This window comes from Triturus cristatus, chromosome 4_2 (genome assembly GCF_964204655.1).
Source record: "Triturus cristatus chromosome 4_2, aTriCri1.1, whole genome shotgun sequence".
Classification (NCBI taxonomy): domain Eukaryota; kingdom Metazoa; phylum Chordata; class Amphibia; order Caudata; family Salamandridae; genus Triturus; species Triturus cristatus.
The window spans coordinates 446084542-446104238 of NC_140586.1; positions in this window are offsets into that span (position 1 = coordinate 446084542).

Genomic DNA, 19697 nt, shown 5'->3' on the forward strand with positions numbered 1-19697 from the left:
GCAACTCTGGGGTGTTCACGGTATCCTTTGTTGTGTAGTTCTCACACAATTCTTTCCTTCTTGCAGTAGCTATCAAGGTCCTGATGAAAGCCGAGCCTATTTAGGCGCCTTGGCTGAAACATGTCGACCGTTGTCTTTTGCATTGCACCATTGGTTATATTGAACTAGTGGTGCTCACATTATTAATCTAGCATCGGTACGGTGGTGTCAAGAGAATCCTCCTTGCCGTCCCGTGACTAGTTTTAACACACTCTCACTGCACTATCATTTCATTAGCACTGCACCCCTCACTCACACCTAGCTCTTCATATGTGGATTTAGTCTATCCTTTAGTGCAAAATCAAAACATCCCTGAGCTCCTCCCTCTCATAGAGGGGGTTGTAGCCCCCAGAGAAACTAGGATTTTTTCTCTGGGAGGAGAATCCCATATGATGAAGCATGTCACCCAGGGTGAGTGAGGGATTACGCCCTTAAAGGGATTGCCCTTTCACTAGGTGAATTGGGCTTTTGTTTCTCATTCACACACCACCTTTTCACCTTTCTTCTTTCCCCTTTTTGTAATTTTAGACCTCAGGGTTCTTAGTGTTTATAATACAGTATGTTGCTATACCTTCTTTTATGGGAACGTCTTGGACCACCAGGTTATTGCAATTGGCCAAACACAGGACCATCAAATAGCCTCCATCTGACAGGGCCTTGACTTTGTAATTGCCATTGTCTGTGGCAGCAAATTCAATTTTGAGACCTCTGGGTTACAGCCATTCATACACCTTGCTGTTAAATTCATCCAAGATCTATACAGCTGTATGTGATTTCTCTATGTCGAACATGGCCACTGTTGCATGTTGCTGAACACACTCAAAACTTTCTTCAGAGCTAAAACCTGCAGATATTGTTTGCTTTACCCACGCAAAAGAGATCCAGTGTGCAGTGATGCACATTTAATCAGTCACCCGGCAACTGGCCCACATGCCTGTCATTAGATGGTTAGTGTTAAGAAACCTTTGCTGCAAAGCTTGTCCAACCCACTGCAACACATCATGATGCAGTGCTGGAACAGCAACTCTGACAAAATAGGTTCAACTTGGTACCTTCAATTTCAGGCAGATAGCTGCCTCAAAGTCTAAGAACCCCACTTCCTCACAAATGCAAAGGGAGGAGGTCCAGGGCTAAATTTTTTGCCAGCTTCACATTGTACAAATGTGCGTTAGGTGTTTCTGCTGGTAGGGCCCCTCCTGTCTAAACATACTGAGATTAGTAGCCTGGATTTTCTTCTTTTCTGGAACCACTAAAACAGGCATCTTTTGAGAAGTATATGGTGGTGGTAGACTCATTGTGCATGATGGTGGGGTAGTCACTGTATGCCATGGTGTCTCCATCTCACTCTGAGTTTTTTTGTGCCTTTGTGAAGTAACTGAACTTGGGTGAATCTTCTGGTGCACTGATGGGGACAGGGCTGCATTGTGTGAGGATGTCACCCACATTTTCTTCATCACCTCCCACCGTTATTTGACTTGTGGCTGATATTCCATGGCTTGCCTCACCACCACAACCACGTTCAGCAATTATTTTAAGGCACTTTCCCCACCGAATTGTTTGGTGTTTTTTCATATGCTTTGTTTTGGTCTCTAGTACCATAAAGTGAACCGGGCTTACCTCAACAAACATGTATGTTGCCAATGCTGCATACTGCAATGTGCTCCCCCTCTGTGCTAACTGTAAAAAAGTCCCAAACTGGGGAGAATTACTTTTTACTGTGCCACTGCCAATGCCTAAAGAAGAACTGGAGGTATGTGGGTGTGTCGTCGATTGCATCTCTGAAGTGACTACTACTCCTGAGTTAAGAGTTGGTGCAGGTCTCAGCTGGGGCTTTGCAAATTTGGGAGCTGGCTGTGCTACCTGTGCCACATCCCTCAGAACAGGCTGAAGAGCAATGTTAGACTCCTCTGTGTCACCTTCCACAATGACTGCCTCTTTATCATCATCGTCATCCTCCTCATCATCCCCCTCCAGAAGGCAAAGGCTTCCAGAAACTTTTTATTTACCTCGCCTGCCCTGTTGTCTCTTGTTCTCTGCTGGGTTCCACTCCATGTCCCTATCATCATCATCAGAAGTGGTGCTTGGAGAAGATGGTGGAGAACTACCCTTCCTTTTCCTAGCTAGAGATCTGGGAGCCAATGATTGTAAAAGAAGAGGTTCTTGCTCGGAAGGGATCTCAATTACCTGTTCTGCTCCAATATCAGGAAAATGTACTATTGCTTGCTGCTGCCCAATTTGCTCTGTTTCCTGAAAGATTGATACTACTTTGCAAAATGGCAAATCTGATTGTGTTTGCTTTGTTCACCCTAAGTTGGCAGGCTATGCCCAGACTTGGGTCCCTTTCTCACTTTGCCACTGGATTCAAGCTAACCTTGCTGATGAGGGACCAGTCCTAGGATGCTTATTTCCGGTCCATGGAAGAACTAGCTAGGCAGTTCGGGCTGGACTGTTCCCATGAGGCACAGGGTTAAGATTGATTTGCATATAGCTGGGTCTGACCTGGGGTGGGGAAGTGAGCTAAAAAACGATGATGGATTCAACCAAGATCTGTGACTGGGGGTGAGTTTCTGAAAAGTTTCAGTGCTCTCCAGCATTTCTTTGTGTTTGCTAATTTTAATTCAGTATCACTGCTCGTCAGCATCGCCATGTTTGCAGTGGCTGCCTCACTGACAGACATGGTCTTGGGCTTAGCTTTGGGTGGTGTATTTGATGTGAGAGTGCTGCTTTCAGCCTGCTCCCTGAAGGCTGGTGCTGCAGCCACACAACGTGGTGGACCAAAAAAGATTTGGAGTGACATGCCACTGGTGGGAGGCACCTTCTTCTCACTGATTACTTTCTTGGAAGTATCTTTCTTTGGGGCCTTCTTAGAGCTCTCAGTTGGCAGTTGCACTAAGCTGCACAAGCAGAGGAGATTGTAGGGCTGACATGTGACTACATAGGCCCTCTATTTAGGAGTACTGTGGGTGATGTATCTTCTCTTGTGCAGCAAAAAGCAAACAAGCAACAAAAAAAGTGTCATGAGAAACTTCACATGGCATTGTTTGCAGTTTGAATTAGTGCAGACAAATGCAATATTACTGTGGTTGTTTAATAAACAATAGGCACTTTGAAGTCAAACCACACCACCACACCGGAAAATGTATTTCCCCATCAGAATAACTCACACAATATACATAATTATAGAGCTGTATCCTTTATGTCCATGTATCCGCATGGACACATTTGTGGCAGTCAGGGAATGGCATGGGTAAATAGAAAAGTAATCTTTTAATAAAATGGAGGTGAATGTGCACCCATGGCAGGCAATGTGGTCAAGGGGGAAATTAAATAATCGTTACACAAATGGAAGCTACTAATGTGTCTAAAGTGCACACAACCACGGTGTCCAGGAGGAAATGGAATTATATATCTAAAAAACTAAATGTTGTTGCACAACTGTGCAACTAGCTTGGATGGATGGATGATGGCTCGACAGAGGCAAAATGGGAAAAACAAATTCAATTAAAAAAAAGTTAATTAAAAAAAATTGAAATCAAAACAAATAAAACTTGAAAAAAATTGAACAAAAATTTAAATACAAAAAATAAAAAAATAAAAATATATACATATAAAACAAAATTGTGAACATTTAAATACAAATCAATTAAAAAGATAAAATAAAAATTCTAATTAAAAAAATCAGTAAGTGCTGATGTTTATGTGAGAGGATAAGGAGAAACCTATAAAATAAAACAAAATACAAAAATATAAAAAGCACATTTAATATATAAATAAGCACTCTTCATCAAAATCATATTAAAAATATAGATACTACAATGATCCATGCAAGTTTATGACAAAGGCACACTGGCTGGACACACAAAATTGGTGCCAGCCAGTGCCACATGGTCACAGCAGCAACAAACAGCAAGGAGATATCTCCACAACAAACACAAACATGCAGGCCTATGATGAAAGCACAGTGGCTGTCTACACAAAAAAGGTCACCAGCCACATGGTTACAAACAACAACAACCAGCAAGGAGGTATGGCCACAACAAAGAACACACAATCTGCTTACACAATATGGCCACCAGCCTCATGGCCCCAAAAATCAGCAAGGAGGCATGGTCACAACAAAGAACACATGCAGGCCAATGGCTAAAGCACCCTGGCTACCTACACAAAATGACCGCCAGCCACATGGTCACAATAGCAACAACAACCAGTAAGGAGGCATGTCTGTAACAAAGAACACATGCAGACCTATGGTAATAGCACACTGGCTGCCCGCACAAAATGACTACCAGCCACATGGTCACAACAACAATTAGTAAGTAGACAGTGCCCCATTTGAGCTTTTGCATGGGCCCTATGTGAGGGGTCCTCATCAGTTTGGTGAGAACAAGCTCCCATGAAGCAACGCCAGGATGTATTCAGTAATGTCCTGGCCTTCTGCAACCAAACAGCCTGGTTCAGGAAGGTTGCCCAAGTTCACCTAGAAGCTAGCCAGGAGGATACATCATAAGAAACAATGGTATGACCAGAACGCCACTCTTGTTGAGTTTCAGCCTGGCCAGAAAGTGTGGATCATGACCGCCATAGAGCCTTGTGCTCTACAGGAAAGTAGTCCAGGCCATTTGAGGTGAAGGAGCAAATGAGTGACATCAACTATCTTGTGGACTTGCAAACACATAGGAATCATTTGTGGGTCCTGCATGTAAATTATCTCAAGCCACATTTTGAGAAGACTGAGTTGAGCATGCTGTTGGTCATGGATGAGGGGGTGGAAATGGAGATTAAACCTCTCCAAGACATCCTGTCTTCCTTTGGAGCAGGATGGGTCAGTAGAGGGGGGAGTCTCTCCCCTAGTCTGACCCAGGAGCAACAGGGAGACTGCTGCCAATTGCTGGGGCAGTTTGCTCCCTTATTCTCCCTCACCCCTGGGTTCACCAATTGGTGCATTCATGATATTGATATGGGGATAGTCTACCTGTTAATCATAAGGCTTAAAGGTTGTGGTATAAGGTAAGACTCAGCATCCGGGAAGAAGTTTCCAATATGCTATCTTTTGGGGTGATTGAGCCCTCCAACAGCCCATGGTTTAGTTCTGTCATGTTGGTGCCAAAGGCTACCCCCCGTGTGGCATCTGAACTTTTGTGTGTACTATTGTTGGTTGAATACCATCATCTGGACTGCTGTGCACCCCATTCTTTGAGCAGATGAACTCTTAGATCGGTTAGGTGAAGCCAATTTCCTCAGGACCTTTGTTTTTAAGTCTGGGTACTGACAGATTACCTTAACTTATGGGGCACGAGAGATGTCTGCATTCTCGACACCAGACGGGCATTTCCAGTTTTGTGTTATGCCCATTGGATTCAAAAAATGCACCTGCCAACTTTTTTATTTATTTATTTATTTATTTGTCCTACTATTATCTCCAAATATTGGAATAAGCTCGTTACTTCCACAACGTTTGCATTTAGGGTTACCGTTACCCCTTATTTTCGCCAGCCTTTCCGGAGTCCAGTATATTCTATAAAGAGTAAAGAAGTGGTTCTTTCTTAATGCAGCAGGCTTAACAAATGAGTAAAGTGTAGCTAACGATACTTGCCATAATTCTTCCAGCTCGGCGTCTGGCAAGAATCGATCCCATACTAAAAATGGAGCCCTAATCTTGTCATTAGCCGCTGTAAGTAGATGTTGATACCACTGCACCACTTCCTTTTTCTTAGACCGGCACTCCTGAAGATCCCTCTCCATTGGACTTGGTTGCATTCCTAGCCAATCTTGGCTCTTCAGCCATGAGTTCACTTGATAGTTTTTGAACCTAGAGATTCTCCCCTTAGTCCTGTTGCTCCAGTGTTCCCAGGTTAGGTGCTGCTCCTCGTCTAACAACTGCTCCCATCTGCTTATCTGGCACGGTTTAAAGGGGGCTGAAAGAGTATCCAGCAGGCACTCCGGGTGCCTGGGGAGTCTCTCATATGGGATACAAGTTACTGTGAAGTGCACTACACAAAAGCGATCTAACCTAAAACCAAATTTTAGCTGCTGCTTGAAGACATTTTAGTCTGACCTTCTTAAAGTATTTGGGCACCCAAAACCAATAGGCAAAGCTCTACTTGGGCAGACCAAAAAGCATTGCTCTGTACATGGTGCGAATCAATGTCTTGTCTGTAGTAAAAGTAACATGCAATTATTCTTGAGCTGAAAGGCTCAACAATAAAGTTGGAAGTCTGGAGCCCCAAACCCCCTGCTCCAGCCTTTCTCCTTAATTTTTTCCAAGAGAGATGTATACCTTTGTTACCCCAAATAAAGGATGCAATTTTCCCCTGCAGGGCTTGAATGCCCTTTTTATCAAAGTTTATAGGGATATTGGTATTCCCATTTCCTGACTCACTGTTTCTAAGTTAGCTGCAGCAATTTTCCCAATATCTTTAATTATTTTTAGCCCCAGATACTTCATCTCTGTAACACTTACAACATCCTGCTCAGAGTGATTCCACACCATAACTTCCGTTTTATCCTCATTAATCTCATATCCTGAAAGTTCCCCAAAAATCCTTGCCTCTGCCACGAGTTGTGGTAAAGCTGAGTATATATCTGAAGTGAAGACCATCAAGTCATCAGCATATACTGCTATCTTTCTTGAAAAGGACTCTACCTCAAAAGCCTTCATTTCCACGTTCAATCTTAAACTTTGAGCAAATGGCTCAATACAGAGGTTCAAGAGAATGGGTGAGAGAGGATAACCCTGTCTGGTCACCCCTCCTATTTTCACTGGTGCTGACAGGGAGTCATTCATTAAAATTCAAGCAGTACGAGTATAATAAATCTTACCTAATGCAGCTAACAAAGATTTGCTCATGCTAAAATGATCTAAAACTGCCATAAGATACTTCCAATTACCTCGATCAAACGCTTTGGCTGTGTCCATGATAATGACAACTAACAGGGTGCCTGAGGTTATAGCTAAGTCTATTGAACCTAAAAACAAATGGTTTAGCTTTCTCAGGTTTCTCCCTGGCAAGAAACCTTTTTGGTCCTCATGTATTAGGTGTCCCACTACATTATTTAAATGTGCTGCCAAGATACTGGTAAAGACTTTATAATCACTATTGAGTAATGAAATTGGGCAACACTATTGGCACTGAATCGGGTTCTTACCCGGCTTTGGGATTACAACTATAACTGCTTTGTTTCATGATTCTGGAATGCGATTACCTTCAACCAATATGGAGTTAAACAGTTTGATCCAAATTGAAATCAGCATTTACAGCATAAAACACCCTTGGAATCATGTTGGGATGAGCAGCCTTGCCTCGTTTTGCTTTTTTAATTTCTGCCAGAATGTCACTACCTGTTATTTCCTGACACCAAAATTGTTGTTATTCATGTGATAGCTTAGGGAGGTGTTTCCCTTGTAACCATGCCTCTATGTCTGTCGTTTGTTAAGAGGTCTTCCGTGTATAAATCTTGAAAATACTCATTAAAGGTTTGTTTTATCTTGCAGCACTCTTCCACCATACTATCTGTGCTGTCTATGATCTCCTTAATATAGTTCTGATTCCTTCCCAGCCTTGCTTTTCATGCTAGCAGTCTCCCACAGCATTCTCCATTCATTATATCCCTGGCTCTGCTAACTTCCCACTGCTGTGACACCTTCTCTTCTGACTTTAATCTAAATTCCATATGTAATTCCTCAAGGGTTGACTCTTTCCCCATTCTCTCCTCTTTGCTCAGCAAATCCATTTTTAATAGCTTTCCTTTTTTGCCAAATCTTCCTCCAGTCCAGTGAATTCCGCTTTTTCTTCCCTGGCCCAGTTGATCGATAGACTTTTGAGAACCCCCCTACACCATGCCTTATAAGCATCCCAAACGATATGCGAGGGGCTGATGTCATATTCCAAGAGAAGAACTCCTCTGTTCCCAGGGCAAACTTAGCTGCTATCCCTTCCCTAAGTACGATCCTTCTGTTGACAGTCCACCTCCTTTCCCCTGTTGAATCTGCCAATTCCACGTTTACCAGCAGAGCTGCGTGATCTGAGTGAAGAATAGTGAGATGTTCTATCCGTGCCACTTTCTCCACCTCTCGCCACCTCTCTCCTGTCCATAAAAAAAGTAGTCTAGTCTGAAATAGTGGCTGTTCTTTTTACTATGCTAGGTATAGTCTCGTCAGTCCCCATTTACTTTATGAAAAACATCACATAGGTTATATTTTCCAGCATATCCACTAAGTAAGCTCTCGTCTTTGGAGAGTTAATTTGAATCTGTACTGAGGATCTATCAAGGTTGTTGTCTAAAAGAATGTTAAAATCCCCCCCTAAGATTATAGGTGCATTCAAATCTACCCGACTGGAAAAAAGGTTTGCCAAATGAGAGATGTTGTCGTTATTCCGGCCATAGTAACTCACTAGCGTATACAGTCTTTAAAGTATGTTAATCTCAGCTATAATCCAGCGGCCTTCCTCATCCCCTTCATACCGTGTCAGCCCTACTTCAGATTTCATAATAAATATCGGGGTTATACATTTAGAACATTGCGGTTGATTAGTGACTACAACTGTCTCCATTCACTTTTGCTTTAACTATATTCCTGCATTCTTAGGGGGGTTTCTTGTAACATGATTATTTGTGATTTGTGTTCCTTTAAGTACTGCAGTATAATACGTTGCATTTTCTTTACCCGCAGCCCATTAACATTCCAACAAATATCTCGAGAACCATTTTCTTTTTTAGATTACCTTCATGCCTTATACTCATTACTTTGTTTTTTGTTCTTCCCTTTTCCAATTGCTACTCCTATTTGGTGCTACCTTTCTACCCTGACTTGAGGAATCAAATTTTGTTTGCCTTTTTCCCCATGCTCTCCACCACATGTGCTCCTCTCCAGGAATCCTCCAGTTTTAATGCCTGCGCCTTAACATAGCCTATTTGAGCTCAACCCTGACGGAGTGTTGGTATCTCGTTTCCTAGCTCATTCATTTTCCAGAACTCTTCTCCCTTTTGACCTGCGCTATCAAGCTATCTACTTCTTCAGGGGTCAGGAAATTGTAAATTTTGCTCTGCCACATGACCTTGAGGATGGCTTGAAATCTTAGTTGCACATTAGCCCCCTGCCCCCTCAGCTCTTCTGGGTTTTTTTCACAGATCCCACTGCCTGTCCCTGGAGATATCTGACCTGATTTTATAAGTAGCCGCCAAAACTTGCAGTGACTTTTCCTTCAGAGCCAGACTTAACAGTTTCTCCTTCACAGTGTAGGAAAGACAGTTCACCAAGATCTTCTGGGGTTTTTTCCTGCCCTGGGTGCATTTTAAAGGGGTCTCTATGCACGCACTGAATTTCACCCTCCAAATTAGAGAATCCAGCTTTCTTTGAGAAGGAACTTTTCAACAGTTTAATTATTAAAGATTTAATGTCTGCCCCCTCAATGCCTTCTGTGACTCCCAGGATTCTAAGATTAATCCTTCTTGCATTGTTCCCCAATTTCTCTAGTTTAACAGTTTAGGTCTTCTCTCTTTGCTTGAAATGCCCAATTTATTTGTGTGTTCTCTTGGACAAATGACTTAAGTCCTTGTAGCCCACACTCTATCTCCTGTGTTCGTTGTGTTAGACCCCCAACCTTTATCTCCAGACTAGAGAAAATCGCTTGAATCTCTGATTGATTTAACTCAGAGATCGAAAACCGCTCCTTAATTTCCTGGGTCAAGCCCTTTAAACGTCCCTTTAAAGATCCAAATGTCCTGCTACCCTGTCTGTGAGGTCCTGTTTGGGGCATTACTTTGCTCAGCAACATCCCTCCCCATATCAACGTTTGTCTCTGTGTATGTTAAACTGGAAAATGTATTCTGCGTGGGAATAACCGGGGAGTCTCCTCCTTAATTTCCCAAAGCCGAATCCATTAGCCCTGACATATTCTTAAGGATCCCCATGGCCGGAGACCTTCCGTCATCTTCTTCGCCCTCTTCTATCCTAAAATCTGATCTGACTAAGATTTCAATGCGTGGGTAATCATATCGGGTCTTACGGTTAGAGAGTCCTGCTTCTTTTACTTCTCCTATGAATGGGGTATTAACCCTACCTTGGATTGAGGTATCCTAGCAACCAACTTTCTTTGAGTCTTTATCTGTTTAGTTGACACCTTTACTGGGACAAAGGCAGACCACCTATTTCTACCTTTGGGCTTGTCTGCTCTCAGCGCCCACATAGAACTATGGGACCTCAATGTGTATCTGGTGGCAGTAACCTGTTGCTTCCCCCCTTTGGCTTGTTTCTTCCTACCTAGATAGTTGTGCCCCCCAGAATCACTTTGCTGCAGCGGCAGGCTGTTCAAACTGGCCACCAACTGGGAACCGACTGTCACAATGGACTTACCATCTATCCCAGTATCCATTGGGGCATGTCTGCAGGTACCGCTTTCCTTGCTGCTTTTGCTACTAGCCCTCCTGGCCCTAGTATAGTGGGTGTTAGAGCTTCCACTGAGCCCCTCCCAGACTTCTCCACGAGTTGCTTACTTCCTCTGTGCAGCTGACTTGTGCTGATGCTGCCACCAGCCACGTGGCTGCCTCGCAGTGGGAGAACGCACTGGACCATACGAAGCTGCCCAAAGGGACCTGCTGCAATATACCAAAGCGGCGTCCCTTGAATGACCATCTGGCGACCGACGGAGTGTTAAGAGGGGGGAACCAAAATCTCCAGTTGACAGTGAGCTGTCTTGCACACATTTTGCACTCTCTCCGGGTGGCTCCTGACTGGCACTCAGCCATGCCATGTTCCCTCTCAGGCAACTGCCACCTTTCAGGGGTTTGGCTACAAGGTCCTTTCGGGGCTCCCGAACTTCAATGTTGCCTACCTTGATGACATTGCCATTTTCAGCTCCAGTTGGGAGGACCCCTTGAATCACCTCTGGGAGGTACTGAGGCCCTCGGAGCATGCTGGACCCACTATCAAGGCCAGTAATTGCCAGAAAGGTCAGAGATCTGTGGTCAAAATTGGACACCAAGTAGGAAGTAGCAAAGTGGCCCACTGCAACCAAAGATTCAGACCATTCTGGCATAGGCTCCCCCCAAGACTCAGAGTGAGGTGAGAGCCTTTTTAGATCTCACCGGCTATTACCAATGGCTTGTCAAAAGGCACATCACCATTATCACCCCCTTGAAGGAGGTGACTTAGAAGAGGTAGCCACATTGGGTGAATTGGATGGAGGCATGCAAGGCGGCATTCAACACCCTGAAGTAGGCCATGTGCACAGCCCCATGCTCAAGGTGCCTGACTTCTCCGAGGAGTTTGTTGTGCAAACTGATGCCTTTGAACATGGCATGGGGGCTGTACTTTCCCAGCTCAATGAGGAGGGCCTGGAACAACCGGTAGCCATCCTTAACTGGATTCTACTCCCCGGGGAACAGACGAGGAGTGCCATTGAAAGGGAAGCCTTTGCTGTGGTCTGGATGCTAAAGAAGCTGAGGCCCTATTTGTTTGGGACTCACTTCCAGGTTCAGACAGACCGCAAGCCCCTCCGATGTTTAATACAGATGAGGGGTACAAATCCTAAAATACTGAAATGGTCCATCTCCCTACAAGGAATGGATTTCTTAGTGGAGCATCAGCCTGGAACTGAGCACGCCAATGCGTATGGTCTTTACAGATTCTTCCACCTGATGAGGACTCCCCTGACGTGGGGTAGATCTCCTCTACCTTCTGCTGGTGGGGAAAAGTGTTAGACTTGGTATCTGCTGGTGTGGTCCCTCCTCACCTTTTTGGCTGCCAACCTCATGTTTGGACCTTGTTTTGCTGACTTAGGACTTTGAACATGTTTGACACTGCTATTCAGTGCAAAAGCACTATGCTCATCATATACTTGCGATTGCTTTATATATGATTGGCTGATTCGAGTTAGCTGTAAGTCCCTTGTCAAGGGGTAAAACCTATTCCCGGAGTATTTATCTCAAATAAGCTTCTATGGGACTGTCACACTGGTTGCCCCACCCACAGAAGTAGCTCATTGATTGTGCCACAGACTTGCCCTGTCACTGTTATTCAGCTTGTCATTTAAAAAGCTAAGTGCCAAGGTTCTGCATGCTACTTGATTTATTGGAGTTCCCCCTGGTGACATGGTGTGGTGTTGGGAAGAGGTTGAGCATGTGCGCATGTGGTTACGTACAAGGGCCGTAAATGGCACCGGGTGTTGTGTTCGGTTAAACGGGGCTTGCTTCTCACATTGGATAAGACGAGACGGAAGAGGAAAATACTATTGAGCAGTAATTCCCACAGGCAGTAACAGTATCTTGTTTGGTATCAATGAGTTCATAATGGCGAATCCTTTCTGGTAGTGTGAGTGGATTCAACATTACATGTACGGAAATGTCACTTTTGGGAAAGAGGGCATTTCAATGCTCATGGCTCTGGGTGCCTGTCGATCTCTCTCCTAATTCACATCTGGGTGCAGGGGAGACATCCACATCTGAGCATTCCTGATAGAAGGCCATAAACCAGGGGTTTAAAGGAAACTGTGGACCTCTGACTTTGAGGGTCCTTTCTGGGAGGGTTACGTGGTTGTGGAACTGGCACCTGCATTCCAAGGGGCAGGATCTTGGCCCCACTAAAAATCAGGATCAAACCTCCTAGGGTAGAATGGCAGCCAGGATAAAATTTGGAGAGGGCCTGTGAATTTGCAAGGTAGCCTTTTGAGCTGATTTTATCGTCAAAGGCTATTGTGGGTATAACTATGGATGTATGAAGATACAACACGATCATTTAGATCACGGTACATTACATCGCGGTTTTTACAACGCAAGTCATCACAACGACTTGCGCTGGTGGGTGCTGGACTTAGGAATAGTGTGATTTACTATTCCAATTCCGGCCTGCGTAACAGTAGGGAAGGTGTTGGAATAGTCAATCACACTATTCCTTAGTCTAAAGCGCCATCCAGCGCAAGTCGTTGTAACGACTTGCGTTGTAATGACAGCGAAGTAAATGTTTTGCGGTGTTTTGACTACGTTGTAAAGGTCGTTTTCCTATCAATATTGGGACTCTGGCCTCAGCAGCTAGAGAAGTTTTGGGATTTGGAACCATACCACATTGGTTCTATGCTGGGACATTGACATGGGGAAACATTAGGGCAGGAGGGACTGCAACTAGACTATCCACAGACTTGTGGTGGTCTGGAACTTGTTGTGCTCCAGGAAGAGGACTATCACTTGCTGGATTTTGCCTGGACATTGCTGGCCTGTGGCTAAGTGCCAACTGTTTTGGCCTGGGTACTGAAGTACTCTCCAAGGGCTTGTGAGCTGGCCTACTGTCCACAACATCCCAGGGACATAAAGGATCTCACTGTCTCCACAAGATCATAAGGACCACACTGGGTGTGGTGGAGACAGGTGGAAGTGATTGTGGTTTGGATAAAATACCATCCTAACGTACACCCTCATCACACTGTGCAGAGGAGTGTGCATGTAAGGAACATCAGCCACCTGAGGTGCTGGGACCTAAGGAGTTTGAAGACTGCAGAGGATGCTTGTAGAGTCTGAGGGACCATGCTTGAAATCAAAGAACTGTGACTGTTTGACCTTTCTGCTAAGGGAATAGCCTGACAATTGCATAGAACTGTAACGTGTATTTACAATGTGTGATTCATTTTGATTTCAATGGAGAAGATTGACAATTGCATATTACTGTAGAGTGTATATAATATGTATCTCATTTTGATTTCAGTGTGTAAATGTAGTAAATAGTCAAGTGTTTTATACATACCTTGTGGAGTCTTTTGTGGCATATGTAGTGTGTTGCAAGGGTGGTGTTGTGACAATACTTTACACTCAAGCCTTGAGGATAAGCCTGACTGCTCGATGCCAAGCTACCAGAGGGTGAGCACAGGTTACTGAACAAGTGTATGGTACTCATCCTATTTGGAATTTGGGATTCTGACTGGCTTCGATGGGTCCCAGCCAGCCCAAAACTGCTGGGTCCAACGATACTCAACACTTCACTTTACCAGATAATGTCACACACTTTACAAGGAGGGTAGTTGGTTGAGTAATAGACAGTGAAGAACATAAACAGTTACATAATCAGTCAAGTCAGAAAACACATGAGGATACAATGGTAGGGCAAAAATACCATTATGACTTCCCAGGAAGGGTAGAAGAGCGACAGGAAGCAGATACTGGAATGGGTAAAAAATGAGTACTTTTGGTAGAGCTCTGATCAGACAACGGAAACTGTATGATTATATTGTGATTAATTAGATGAAAAATTGCATGTGCGTATGTGATTTCTTTCCATATGGATCCTGTTGTTGTAATTTAATAACATTTTTTTTTCTGATTAGTATGGTTCATGGTTATACATTCATTATATCTTTTTTAAATGGTTACTGTAGTAATTGTGCTTTTTTTTAGTTTATCTAGGTAATTATTTCTTTTGTTTGAGTTATTACAAGGAGGAAGGTGTGTAATGATGTCAATTACTCTTGGTGTTCCTTTTCAGGACACTGTACATTTATGTCACAAGCTATATAATGTAAAATCTGGGGAAATAATCATTCTAGAATGGTATTGAAATGAGAGGAAAATTGAAGAAGACATTAGAGTCACACCTCCTGGTGATGTGTCAGGATTGATTGACTTCTTCGAATAAAGGTTTTTTTCAGAGAACTGTGTATGACATGAAATCTTTACACTGTCCTATCTTTTTATGTTCTCGACCCGGACTGAAGAGTTTCCACTGTTGTGAAATTACTGTTAGTAAAATTAAACTTGTAGCTTGTGAATACAAAGAACAGTAAACTTATGCAAATGTATCAGTTTACCTTTATGAATCAGGACGTTAATGCTCAACTTTTTAGATTCTTTGACTAATATCTGTAAAACAATCCCTCTGCTTTAAAGCTGGATATACACGTTAAAGATTGTCCTAACTTAGGTCCTTAATATGTGGGGTGGAAAGCTATCTGACAGCTCGTCGGAGGCTGTCCGCCAACTTCATATGTTTCTGTCCTGCTGCTGTATTATGATACTGGCGGTCAGAGGGAAAGCCGCCGGGTAATTCCCTTGTGCTTCCGATGGGCTCATGGAGCCTGTTGGGGCCGTGGGTGGAACTGTAATCCCAAAATGGTAGTGGAGCCAGTCTGGGCACTGCTGTCAGGATTACAATGATGCTTTCTGCCTTCCCTTTCATGGCAGTCAGCTCGCCGTGAAAAGCAGGCGGAATGTGACTTTGGGGGCCCCTAGCAGGACACCCTTGCCCCCTGGCCCTTCGATATGGCCCCTAAACATCTCTGCACCATGTGGTAGGCACCCTTTTCCGGCGGCTGCACAAACTGTAATAGAAAAATTAATGTTTTCGACCACTCATAGGGTGGTTGCATCCTAATATTGCATGTAGAACCGCCGACACAGTCGGACTGGTTCCATCCCGCTATGGTGTCAGTCGGATGCTCGTCTAACTGACATCATAATAGGGCCCTTAATATTTTATATTCAAAGCATAATAAATAGTAAGCTTCGACCTGGACTCAAACGAGCTCCATTCATAGTATAGGGCAATATATTTAAATCACAAAGTTGACACTTTATAAGCCTGGTCCAAGAATTGAATTGGCATTATTATTGCACTGTTGTCCCTGACACTCGTGCAGTCTCAAGCAGCTTATACAGTAGACCTTATTTTGGCTTTATGATAATCGCTGGCTGATACTTTTATTCAATAGAAGATTTTGAAATCAAATCAGAGTATGAAAACAATTAACTTAAATTACAGAATGAATGCTAGTCTAATATTAACATTAGTGTTATTATTGCACTGTTGCTCCTGACACTATCGCAGTCTCGAGCAACGTCCACAGTAGATCTGCATTGACATTCTAAGAGTCTATAGGAGATATTTTTTCTTGAACACAAGATTTTTGTGCAAATGCGAAAAATTTTAAAAAACGTAATTTAAGATCAAGGTGTAAAAACAACTTTTTAAAATCTAGATGCAGAAGGAATCAAGCCAGGGAATAGAAATAAGTGCTTAAATCATGAAGTTAGTACTTTATCAGCCCGGTCTACAAATGTGATTAGCATTATTAATGCACTATCTTCCCTGACACTAAAACAGTATCTAACAGCCTCCACAGTTAATCTTAATCTTGCCTCATTCAATATTGGTTGAAAACCCATTTTGTCTTATCTACAAGAGTTTGAAGCAAATACATTAAGGGGCTGATTACGATGTTGGTCAGAAGGCCTCTAATGCTTTCCAACTGCGTCGGAGGCATTCTGACTGACTAGGTCAGTTAGCGGTCTGACCAACCGATTACGATGTCAGTGGTCGGAACTTAAACTGGCCGGTCATTCTGACTCTGTTCTGACTGGCTCTCGGAGAATTCCTGTCGGTCAGAACCGCACCGCAATCTCCGATGGACACTGAAAGGGTGTCGGAAACCCACTTTAGGAGACCCTAGCAGAGCCCCCTTGCCTCTGCAGCCTACGGTTGGTTGATGAGGGGGGGTACCCAGGGTACCCTCCTCCCTGTAAATCCCTGCACTATGTGGTAGGCACTACGGGGTGCCTGCCAGAGGATGCAGGGTTTTACACACACCCCTCATTTTTCTATAGGAGCCTGTATCACGCCCGGTTTATGGCAGTAACACCAGCTCCCATAGAGAAAAGTGTGAACGTGACCGAACAGTGTTCAGTTGTAGCATAATTGGGCGTTCAGAATCAACGACCGTAGTTCGGTCGGTCCTGAGTCTGAGACGGTGTAGTTCAAAGGCTACTCCAACTGACATTGTAATGAGCCCCAACATGTGCAAAAGGGATTCAGTTGTGAGCCCACCTAGTAGACAAACAGTTTTGTCTTTGCTTTATGTCCCGATCTTTGAAATTGAGGGGAAATAGAACCCAGTATTCAATCTAAAACTTGACACTTTATTTTAACATACCAAGGCAAGTTTGACCCTAAATACTCTAGGCTCAGCAAGTAATGGGTGTCAAAGATTAAGGACCAGATGTACAAAATTCACAATTAGGAAATCGCAAACACCCATGTACAAATGTGCTGTAGACACATTTTGTGATTCCCACTGAGTCGCAAATAGAACTACCTCATTAATATTCATGAGTAAAACACATGGGGAATGGCCTGCACTCACAGGGATGTTGGCCTGCTGGGGTAAGCAGACCACCATGTCTGCAATTGTTTTTAAATTAAGCAATACTTCTTTGTAATGTAGCCCATTTTCCTTGGAGGAAAAAAGATAATTTCTAAAACAAAACTAAAAGCTACCGTGGGATCACTGCCTGCTCTTAAATAATACTGGCATGCACATTCACTAAGGGGATGTTGGTGGTATGTGAGAATGTTCTGCGACTGTATTCCCAGTTGCAAAACATTCCTACATACCAGTGCAACTTGCTATTGGGAAGGGACTCCCTTAACACACCTCTTCCTAACTGAGACTGGCAAACCCTGTATGCAAGTCAGTAATAGGTCACCCACTCACAAAATAGGGTTGGTACATAGCAAAAAGCATTTTACCAGTCACAAACACGGGACAAAGGGCTGTTCCTAAGTGGTAAAATGCTTCGTACATCTAGCCCTAAGTCCATGTTATTGTATTGTTTAGCATAAGACAAGTCAAAGCTCCTCTGTCTACGAGTAAATGTTCCATGGAATAGATTTTTCTGGTCTGGTCTATTTAGCTGTGACTTTGGGTACAGTAGTTTGCAATTTTCTACGCTTGAGGGTAAGACACAAAACTCTAAGTCTAAATGGTGCATAGCTAAAATGTATTCTGTCAATGACTGGTTATATCTAAAGACCCTAATTGTTGAACTCTTACATAGATGTAAACATGTATGATATGGGGCTGAAGACCTTCTATGAGATAGCTTTAAACTGTGGAAGGATTGCAGAGTTCAGAAAAATTGTTTCACAAATTTCTTTAAAACAGACAGATACTCTGATTGAATAATAAGTTTCTGAACTACGTACTGGAACTGTGATTTAGAAATATTTACCTCTGTGAAGTAATATCATGTATCTAATTGCACATGTACTTTACCATTGAACTGTTTTAGATAACACCAGATTAAAAATTGCCGACTGCTGCTCACTTAATGCAAAACAAGACAGTGAGAATTGTTGACCCTTTCAACTTAAAAATTCTGTCAAGTTAGCAGAGGAGCTGCTGGGCCACCCCCATGGGTATTTAGACAAAATATCGAGAACAAATATTGCCATACAAAAATCTAAAATATAGTGGTATGGAAATATTGTCATCAAGAATATCAATATAAAGAAAATCGATTAAAGGTAAGCAATTTCGAATTTTAAAATATCAAAGTTATTAATATAATTTGCAAAAATGTCAAAGTCGGAGTTTAAACCGACCGGTCAACTGTGTTCCAATGGGCTCAAAGAGCCCGTCTGCCTGTCGGATACCTATCACAATCCCTTCCAGATGGCGCACCCGCCATCGGGATTTGATGTTGGTTTCCAATTGCCTTTCCATGTCGAACTTTCCGACATGGAAAGGCCGTTGGCAGGGTGGACTAAGACTACAAACCAGTCCTGGCAATTGAGTCGAGCCAGCTGTGGTGGGGGGGGGTGCTTGTAAAACAGGGGGCTGATATTGCAACTATGCTGCAAAACCGGCCCGGTAATAAAAATGGCCCCCCAGGGGTCCAAAACCGGCCCCCACCCTGGTGAGCCACTGGCAAAACAGCAGGTGCCCGCTACAGTCAGTCTGGCCCTGGGCCCTGCCCAGCAGAACCCTGATCCCTTTGCGGCTTACGGTCGTGGGCCTGAGGGGGCACAGAGGGTGCCTCCCAAAACAGCCCTACACCATGTGGCAGGCACCTAGAGGTGCCTGCCAAATGGTGCAGGGATTTACACCAACTCCCATTTCTCTATGGGTGCTTGTGAGGTGGGCTGTTTCTGCCCGCCGAACAAGCTCCCATAGAGAAATGGGAGTTGGCGACCACACCATGTGCTGCCACATTGTAATCCAATGTTCGGAACCACTGATCTATGGTCAGTCATTTCTCATGCCGTAATAGGACCCATAGGTGTTTAAAATATTGTTTTTTAAATATTGTTTTATGTTTTTTTGTAGATTTTTTAATTGTATATGATGTCATTTTTTTGTATAATTACTGTTTATGTTTTTTTACATATTTGTTAAATTTTTTGTAGTTATTACATTGAAAATAATTACTTTTTGTGTTTTTTAGAAGAGGGTTGAGGGTTTATAGATTATTTTTTATTTAATATTATTTATTTGATTAAAATTTAATTATGTTAATTGCGGTAATGCATTTTTTCATATGCACTTTATGTGTGGGTTGTGAGGTTTATAGGGGTGAAGGTTGGGAAGAATTGTATTTTTGATAAATTCTTAACTAGTTAATTATTATTCATTAATTGATCATTAATTATGTTAATTGTGTATTTTTTGGTGTGGGTTTTGGGATTATAGGGGTAAAGGGTGAGAAACAATTTATTTATAATTATTTTATTAGTTTTTTTAACTATTATCAAGTAATTCATTGATAATTATGTTAATTGTATATTGTTTATTTATTTATTTTTTAAATACAAGTTGTGGAGTTTATAGGGGGTAAATTACATTTAATTAATTATTATTTAGTTGTGAAATTCTATTAGTTATTAAGTTGACAATTATTTTAGT